The sequence below is a fragment of the Piliocolobus tephrosceles genome, chromosome 6, assembly GCF_002776525.5.
Source record: "Piliocolobus tephrosceles isolate RC106 chromosome 6, ASM277652v3, whole genome shotgun sequence".
Lineage (NCBI taxonomy): Eukaryota > Metazoa > Chordata > Mammalia > Primates > Cercopithecidae > Piliocolobus > Piliocolobus tephrosceles.
In genome coordinates this window covers 146,254,525-146,263,791 of record NC_045439.1, presented here as the reverse complement: position 1 = coordinate 146,263,791, position 9,267 = coordinate 146,254,525, and the positions used below count along the sequence as shown (strand labels likewise).

Here is a 9,267-nt window from a genome sequence, read left to right as displayed (position 1 = left end):
GGTGCAGTGGCTCACACCTATAATCCTAGCACTTTGAGAGGTGGATCACATAAGGCCAGGAGTTTGAGACCAGCCTGGCCAACATGGCGAAACCCCATCTCTACTAAAAATACAAAAATTAGCTGAGGGTAGGTGCATGTCTGTAATCCCAGCTACTCGGGAGATGGAGGTTGCAGTGAGCTGAGATCACATCACTGCACTCTAGCCTAGGCAACAGAGTGAGACTGTTTAAAAAAAAAAAAACAAAAAGGCCGGGTGCAGTGGCTCAAGCCTGTAATCCCAGCACTTTGGGAGGCCGAGACAGGCGGATCACGAGGTCAGGAGATTGAGACCATCCTGGCTAACACGGTGAAACCCCGTCTCTACTAAAAATACAAAAAAAAATTAGCCAGGTACGGTGGCGGGCGCCTGTAGTCCCAGCTCCACGGGAGGCTGAGGCAGGAGAATGGCGTGAACCCAGGAAGTGGAGCTTGCAGTGAGTGAAGATCGCGCCACTGCACTCCAGCCTGGGGGACAGAGCCAGACTCCATCTCAAAAAAAAAAAAAAAAAAAAAAAAAAAAATTTTAAGCTACTGCAATAAATTTGTTTATTCATCAAATAAAATAAATGGTAAGGATTTTCTTCTTTTAAAGTGGAAACATTTTCTCCTGTTTAACCTGGCATTAAAAGCTTTAGGCAAGAAATTGTAGTCTGGCCAAACTCATCAAGGATAAAACTTTGGCTATGAAATTTGTTTAAACTGTTTTTTATGCAGTAAAATAACACAAACTAACTACAGATCTGTCAGTATTTTCAGGACTATTCTACAAAAAGGAAGTCTCCCTTGTCGCAGGGGTACTTTATAGTTGGTTATTGGTAGTTGGTACCAGTATCGTCCACAACATGTGCCTAGTCATCTGAAAATTCTGAAATACTGGAAATATGTGCACCCTTACTCTTTTAAACTCAAATCCCAGTTTTAAAAGACCTCAAACTTTGTCTACATAAACCGTATCATAAGCCCCATATCTACATCTAGTTATTTTACATATTCCATACTGGCATTCCCTGCTTTCCTACTCTTTCTGAAACTCTGCACCTTTCTGATTATTATAGCCATAGCAGCTAATTTATTCAACATGCTTAGTTTGTCTTTTGTTTTCAAACATGCTTGGAGACTAATGGAACCAGGCAAGTGGTTAGAGGGTGGGCACTGTTATGCCCTAGTCCTGACAGTTTGAATGTCTTGTGGTTGCCCCTGTTTATCTTCTTCCCATTTTCAATGGAAGTAAGAAAAATCCTTTATTAAAACATGAAAATAATCTGAATAAATTCAAGCTATTGGTTTTAGTCTCTATTGCTTCATTATTAACAAACGCATATATAAAATAACTAGCAACCACAACACTGAACATTTTGAGTCATGCATTAGAATGTTCGTACTCTAAAATCAGAGTTAAGGGCCTGCCACTATTGCTTGCACTTTCATCAGACCCAGTTTGAGTTTAATAAGCATGCAAAATAAACTCCTTGATTCAGAGGAATTATGGGAAATAACAAGGATCCATGCAAGTTTCAACTCAAAAGTTGGGTTAATAATTGCTTAGAAATGCAGGTAGAAGCTCCACATCTATCGCAATGCTGCTTCAGAATAGGGTTAGGAGTCATACACAAAAATGTTAAAATTAGGACCACTAATCAGTTTTAAAAGGCCTATATGCAAATCCTGGTCCATCTGAGTACAGAATGATGTACACACTCTGGGAAAAGAAAAAGAATTGAGGGATGTACAGTCTTAAGGAGCTGTTAATTTTCTTGGCCATTTACTGACAACTATAACAGGAGAGCATCGGTGGTTTAGGGGGATGGTTAAGATGCTCTTAGGCAGAATGGTTTCTTTTCTGATTCATGCTAATGAGCATTACCTGCATAGCTCCCTGGGGAAAAAATGATAAAGAGCAGGGCTAATACAATGTAAACTCAAGCTATCAATACCCTGAAATGTTATCACAGCCCTCTGCTTTTTAAAACTGTTCACCAAGGGATCCTTCCAAATAGGATATAATTAATAGCCTAGCAATGTTCATTAATAAACTAGAAGCAATTTGCTTGAACCAACAGCACCATGAGAATGTAAACTCCTGGAGGCCAAGAGTCTCTTCATATTTTTGCATATCACAGATACATGAAGAGTAAACATGAGACCACAGTAACTTTGAAAAGTAATTAACTGTATACTTTCAAGACTATGAAAAACTCGTAGTATATTTTAGCATTTAGAAGTATTAACATGGCTGTTAAGGGTAATCTTTAATTGTTCCAAGTAACTGAACTGCTGACATCACTGTAATATGTAGCGCTGTCCCCAGATAGTGCAGATGCCTGAATATTGCTTGGTTATTCCAATGTCTCTAAGACCAACTGACAGCATAGGACATTTAAAGAGGAGCTATAATCAGCTTAACATAGCCTTTTCCCTATGTGTTAGGTGTCATGTAAGAATTAAATATTCAAGAGGCACTATTTCTTAGATCTACATCACTTATCTTTTAGTTTTTTTCCCTGGGAAAACAAGGAAATGTAGACCCAGTCTTCAGGGATAGTCAAGGTACTGAAAGGCCAAGACAGACATCAGGTGAAAGGGAGTGAAGTCACCTAGTTCCACTATTATATTCTGATGTGAGCTGTGTGGTTCCTCAGATGAAGAAAGAAACCAGTTCGCTGGGTTCTCCTTGATAAAGAATAAGCAGTCACAGGCCATAGGACACATCTATATTAGGCAAGGTTTCACATCCCGCCCACCCAAACATACTCACTAGCTATTCCTTTCAGTCCTTCTGCTTTGCATCTTTAAATCCTAACTCCCTAATCATAAGCATGAGAGAAATCCGGCTTATCCATGTTCTTGGGAGTTTTTTTAAAACATTAAACTCACAAACTTCTCTCCCTTTAAAAAAAAATGTACCCAGGAAACTAATGGAGAAAGATAAGGAGACAAAGCAGAAAGTACACCATTCTACAAAATGAATGCCTGTTGCTAAAACATCGTAAGCAAAAAACCCACAGAGCGGCTTTAGTGGGGCTGTAGTGCATTTGTTTCCAGGTTAAGCACTATAAAGGTTTAATTTCAACAGCTCTAACTCTCTGATTTAGGAAACAAAGAGGGTCTTTAACCTTTGAAAAGTCGGTTATTTCTCACACAAAGATAAATTCATATACATTCATACTGTTCTAAAAGAAAGTACCTTTCATATCCTCTTTATGCAGAACATATTTTCAGTTTTTTTTTTTTTTTTTGAGGTGGAGTCCCGCTGTCACCAGGCTGGAGTACAGTGGTGCGATCTCGGCTCACTGCAACCTCCGCCTCCCAGGTTTAAGCGATTCTCCTGCTTCAGCCTCCCGAGTAGCTGGGATTACAGGCACGCACCACCACGCCCGGCTAATTTTTGTATTTTTAGTAGAGATGGCGTTTCACCATGTTGGCCAGGACGGGCTTGATCTCGTGACCTTGTGATCCACCTGCCACGGCCTCCCAAAGTGTCAGGATTACAGGTGTGAGCCGCCGCACCTGGCCTGTGTGCAACTCTTGATTGCAGAGCCCCACAAACTCAAGCAGTATCACTTTTTCTACTGTACAACCTTGCTAATGCAAATTACTATCCATGCACAAACTTATTGCTACTAAAATTCTACCTCTTGAAAATTACTATTCATTTTATGGCTTTTTTTTTTTTTTTTTTTTGCAACAGGAAATATCCTTTCCTATATACTGTGCTATTCTGTATTCATTACCTTTTCAGTTTTTTTTTTTTTTTTTTAATTTAAATGCTTTTCAGTAATGGATTCTTCCAGGCACTAAACTACTTAAGTCAAGAGTATAACTACTTCAGATACACGATGAGAATCTAAACTTGGGTCTCTGGAGATCTGCTGCCAGAGTCTACTTGTTCTAACCTGTGTCTGCACAAGAGACACCACATTATCAGAGTTCTGCATTTGCTATCATACATTAGTTATGTAGAATCTGTGTCAGCAAATGCTGGACTCTCCCTAATACTGAAATTGAAAAATCACCTCAGAAAACTGCCACTTCTGAGTTTTCAAGGCAGCTTTTAGAGGTAGGAATTCCTTCTCTACAGAAAGCTATCTTCTTATTTCAGAACAAAACAACTGTTTTATTTCCACAAGTAAAGTAGATAAAAGTGAAAGCTGTCTAAGGCTTACTATACCCAAGAGAAAGAGTCTACTTATTACATAGCAACCTAGGTAGGTGCCACCCAGCTACATTTCCAGTTCTCATGAAAAGGTCTGAAAATCCCATCAACAGACAATTCAGCACATTTGGAAATAGGAAGAGCCCTAACAAATAATTGAATACTCCAAATTATGGAGTGTTTGCACACAGCATGCTGCAAATAGGAAATGTAAATGGTCTGCAGATTAGAAAAGCACTCACTAAAGCAAGTAACAGCATCTCCACAACACATGCAAAATGTAATTTCTTGACATACAAGGAGTAGGAAAACAATGAACCTAAAAGACATGCCATGTTAAGACATGATAAGAGCAGGCCGGGTGGATCACTTGAGGTCAGGAGTTTGAGACCAGCCTGGCCAACACAGCAAAACCCCATCTCTACTAAAAATACAAAAATTGGCTGGGCGTGGTGGCGGGCGCCTGTAGTCCCAGCTACTCGGGAGGCTGGGGCATGAGAATCACTTGAACCCAAGAGGCAGAGGTTGCAGTGAGCCGAGATTGTGCCACCGCACTCCAGCCTGGTGACAGAGCGAGAGTATCTCCCCCCATAACCCCCCCCAAAAAAGAGCAAAGCAGAATAATTAAATGGGGTCTGATTTTGACTTGAGGTTTCATAAGACACAAAGACAGCTGGTTTCCAGATACCTTATGGGAAGCTGAAATGTCCTCATGGTATCTCAGATTTTGACCCCACATTTCTATTCATAAATGAGTCTTTTGGGCCTTAATCTCTTTTCCCCAGGGAGAATATAACAGATTTAGACATTATGGAAAAAGAAAAGGTTTGGATTTTCCACTCTTTTTACACTATTTGTTATTATCAATAATTCATCCTGAAGTTTAAAATCACTAGGCTCATGCACTAACCCCTAACATGGCACTACAATATGCTACCAAGCACTAATGCTTACAAAACTATACACATCTCAAAATGGAAGACATTGGTGATTTTGTTGTTCTTAAACAACTTGTAACATTTGTCCACAAGTATTAAAATATACATATATATATATTTCTATTGCACATACCCCGTTGTTTTCAAAAGAAAAACTGCCAGCTAACATAGAGGAGCAAGGGAAAGGAAGGAAGCATGGCTACAAATTCATGTATAGTCCTGCCTAAAATTATAGCTCTTCCTATCAAGGGGACCAAAATAGACAAGAAAAAAATGTAGATGTATTAAGTAAACACTGGGCAACTACAGCTGGAATATATCCATTTTGTTAAATGCATCTGGTCTGAACCATGGAAGATACAGAAACAATCTCAAGAGCATTAAACACTGGTTCTCTCCACTGTGTAATGAAAAAAATATAAAACATATAGAGACACTGAGTCTGATAGCTATTCAAACAAGTGGGCCAGAGCTGGTTTCAATGGTGCCAAAAGTACAGGTACTCTACCCCTGCCAAATGATCCTACGAAAAAAGGTGCCAGAAGTACAGAGAAGATGGGTTAACAGACAGCTGGAAGGTACAAATTCTCCATGATATGACATTTTCAACATACTAGTGGAACCCATATATGTAGGCTCCATTCTGTCTTGAACAATTTCAAAATATTAAAAACTTGAGTAAGTAGCTTAGAGAAAATTTTGAGTTACTTTTAACCAAAGTGATTTCTACTATGCTTTTATCACTCAGTAGGTCTCAAAAAAAGAAATATTTTATATATAATATGTAATTATTTTACTAAAAGCAATTTTTACCCATTTCAAATGGGTTGATTGACCAATCTCACTAATAGTAAGAGTGCTCAGCATTTCCCATTTTGGGTCATTTTTATCACTCTCAAATTTTCGTGAATCTTCCCTAAGTTCCCAGCATCACAGCATTCATGGACCTGAGTGAACATTCTGAAAAACAGAGATGTTCCAATACTCTCTGTTCTTAATTTCATCTAATTAGTTTTAAAATTTATTCTCTACTTACAAAGAAGCATAAATAAAGGTTTCACTCTTATATAAAGACCTGACAATACATACAATGATCCTCTGCTGATTTGGAAACAAGGACAGTTTTTTACGACAGTCTGTTCTTTATAATGTATAACTGTTGTGGGAAAAAAAGAAAATCCATTTCTTATTGTAATTATTTTTCTTGTTTTGAGGTTTCTTTTCCACGATGAACCAACCACAAGTTTGGGAACATTGCTTCTGAGGCCCATTCTCTGATGAGAAAGTTCAGTCCCAATTGGGGAAAGTACCTGAGTCCCAGCCTTTTCAGCCTAACAATATACCTAATATCTAGAGTAAGAAATCAGGCTGGGAGTGGTGGTGTGCGCCTATAATCCTAGCTACTTGGGAGGCCGAGGCAGGAGAATCGCTTGAACCCAGGTGGGACACATTGCAGTGAGCAGAGATCACGCCAGTCACTCCAGCCTGGTAATAGAGTGAGACTCTGCCTCAAAAAAAAAAAAAAAAAAAAATCAAACATCCAAGTATCCACCTTGGGTTGCAGGAAGAGTTAATCTTATGCGTTTACAAAAAAATGTAACTATATAATGTGAAACACTGTAAAGTCAGATGGCACTGCATGAGGCATTTTTGCTTCTTTTTCTTAAGGAAAAGGAGTTATATGGAAAATTCTCTCATCCTCCCCTCTCTGACCCCGACTCCTCTATGTCCAAAGTTTTTTTTTTTTTCTGAGATGGAGTCTCACTGTCACCCAGGCTAGAGTGCAGTGGTACAATCTCGGTTCACTGCGAACTCTGCTGTCCGGGTTCAAGTGATTCTCCTGTTTCAGCCTCCCGAGTAGCTGGGATTACAGGCGTGCACCACCACACCCGGCTAATTTTCTATGTGTAGTACAGATGGGGTTTCTCCATGTTGATCAGACTGGTCTTGAACTCCCAACCTCAGGTGATTCACCTGCCTCAGCCTCCCAAAGTGTTGGGATTACAGGCGTGAGCCACCGAACCCGGCCTAGGTTTTTGTTTAAAATTGGGCCTTTGTTCTTATTCAGTAAATCTATGTCACAGGATGAGCCAGGATTTAAATATACAAACATAAATTTTTAGTATCTTTCACGTCAAATTAGAAAGACATATTTGGAATTTACTGCTGCAGTCTCAACTGTGCTTATCATGGTAGTGGCTGAAACTGGAAGACATTTTTTTAAAACCCTGAAGTCATCCATACTTGCTACTTCTTTAGTTTTCTTGCTTGGAATGAAAAGTATTCACAAATACTACCACCTAAGCACCTGTTTCAAATGAAACTCAGCCTTCAGCTTGCAAATGATGTCTTTATAAGTAAGCAAACAGCAGAAGACCCATGCGAGTTGCTTCTTTCTTCCTGGAGATGTTGGCAGGATAACTGGAATCCTAGGAGCTCCTCTGTGTTGAATTTGAGAGGCAGAACAAAAAGAAAAGTGGCCTTTTCCATTCCAAATCATGGAGGTAATGTGTAGAGAAGTGATAGCCACAATTCAATATAGGGAAAGTAACTGGGTAAAAGAAGCAGGACTACCCACTCTAGGAGACAACATAGAGACACCTAGAAATACAAAATAAAAACAGAAAGATTAGGACAGGTACTTCTGCATAAGCTGACTCAAAACAACATCTAAAATATAAAGAAAAGAATAGCCCGGGCGCAGTGGCTCACATCTGTAAATCTAGCACTTTGGGAAGCCGAAGCAGGTGGATCATGAGGTCAGGAGTTCAAGACCAGCCTGGTCAACATGGTGAAACTCTGTCTCTACTAAAAATACAAAAATTAGCTGGGCGTGGTGACGGGTGCCTGTAGTCCCAGCTACTCAGGAAGCTGAGGTAGGAGAATCGCTTGAACCTGGGAGGCAGAGATTTCAGTGAGCCAAGATTGCTTCACTGCACTCCAGCCTAGGCAACAGAGTGTGACTCTGTCTCAAACAAACAAAAAAACACACACACAAAAAAGAGTATTTTGGATTACATATTATCTAAAAGAAAATGACCAACCATAACACCAAATTCAGTACTATTATCAGAAAAGCAGTAATAGCCAGAAAAAAAATTACAAGCACGATACAAAAAAAGCTGGATTTATACAAGCATGACACAAAAAACTTTTCTGCATATAAAACATTTTTTGTTTTGTTTTGTTTTTGGTTTTTGTTTGAGACAGAGTCTTACTCTGCTGCACAGGCTGGAGTGCAGTGGTGTGATCTCAGCTCACTGCAACCTCTGCCCCCTGGGTTCAAGTGATTCTCCTGCCTTAGCCTCCCGAGTAGCTGGGATAATAGGCATGCACCACCACACTCGGCTAATTTTTGTATTTTTAGTAGAAACGGTGTTTCACCATGTTGGTCAGGCTGGGTTCGAACTCAAGTGATTCACCCACCTCAGCCTCCCAAAGTACTGGGATTACAGGCGTGAGCCACTGGGCCTGGCCACATTTGTGTTTTAAAGTAGCACTAAGCCAGGTGCAGCAGCTCACACCTGTAATGCCAGCACTTTGGGAGGCTGAGGGCAGGAAGATCCCTTGAGCCCAGGAGTTGGAGACCAGCCTGGGCAACACAGCAAGACCCCACTCTAGAAAAAATAAAAAAATTAGCAGGGTGTGGTGGTGCCTCTTGTGGTCCTAGCTACTTTGGAGGCTGAAGCAGGAGCAATGCTTGAGGCCTGGAGGTTGGGGTTGCAGTGAGCCATGACTGCACCACTGCACTCAGCCTGGGCAAGAGTGAGACTCTGTCTCCAAAAAATAAAAATGAAAAATAAGGTAGCACTGTATCTTCACTTGCAGCTCCTATCAAAAGAAAAAAGAAACAAAAATAAACAGAAGTAGCACTGTACTCCAAATTTGGTGTCTAAATATACAATACTCAAAACCATATGTATCTTACTCTGAATCACCTTCAACTACCAGCGATAAATGGTATTTTATAAAATATAACTGTAGGCCGGGCGCAGTGGCTCAAGCCTGTAATCCCAGCACTTTGGGAGGCCGAGACGGGCGGATCACGAGGTCAGGAGATCGAGACCATCCTGGCTAACACGGTGAAACCCCGTCTCTACTAAAAAATACAAAAAAAAAAAAAAAAAAAAAAAAA

The 9,267-nt window shown here is 40.1% G+C and overlaps 1 long non-coding RNA gene across 1 annotated transcript in view; it reads right to left on the bottom strand.

Annotated features, from left to right (window-relative positions):
* Positions 1-3,757: 3,757 nt before the first annotated feature.
* LOC111531147 overlaps positions 3,758-9,267 on the bottom strand; it is a 19,082-nt gene continuing 13,572 nt past the window's right edge. Inside the window, exon 4 of the long non-coding RNA XR_002728153.2 lies at positions 3,758-7,733. This is a non-coding gene — a long non-coding RNA (uncharacterized LOC111531147). The remainder of the gene's footprint in view (positions 7,734-9,267) is intronic.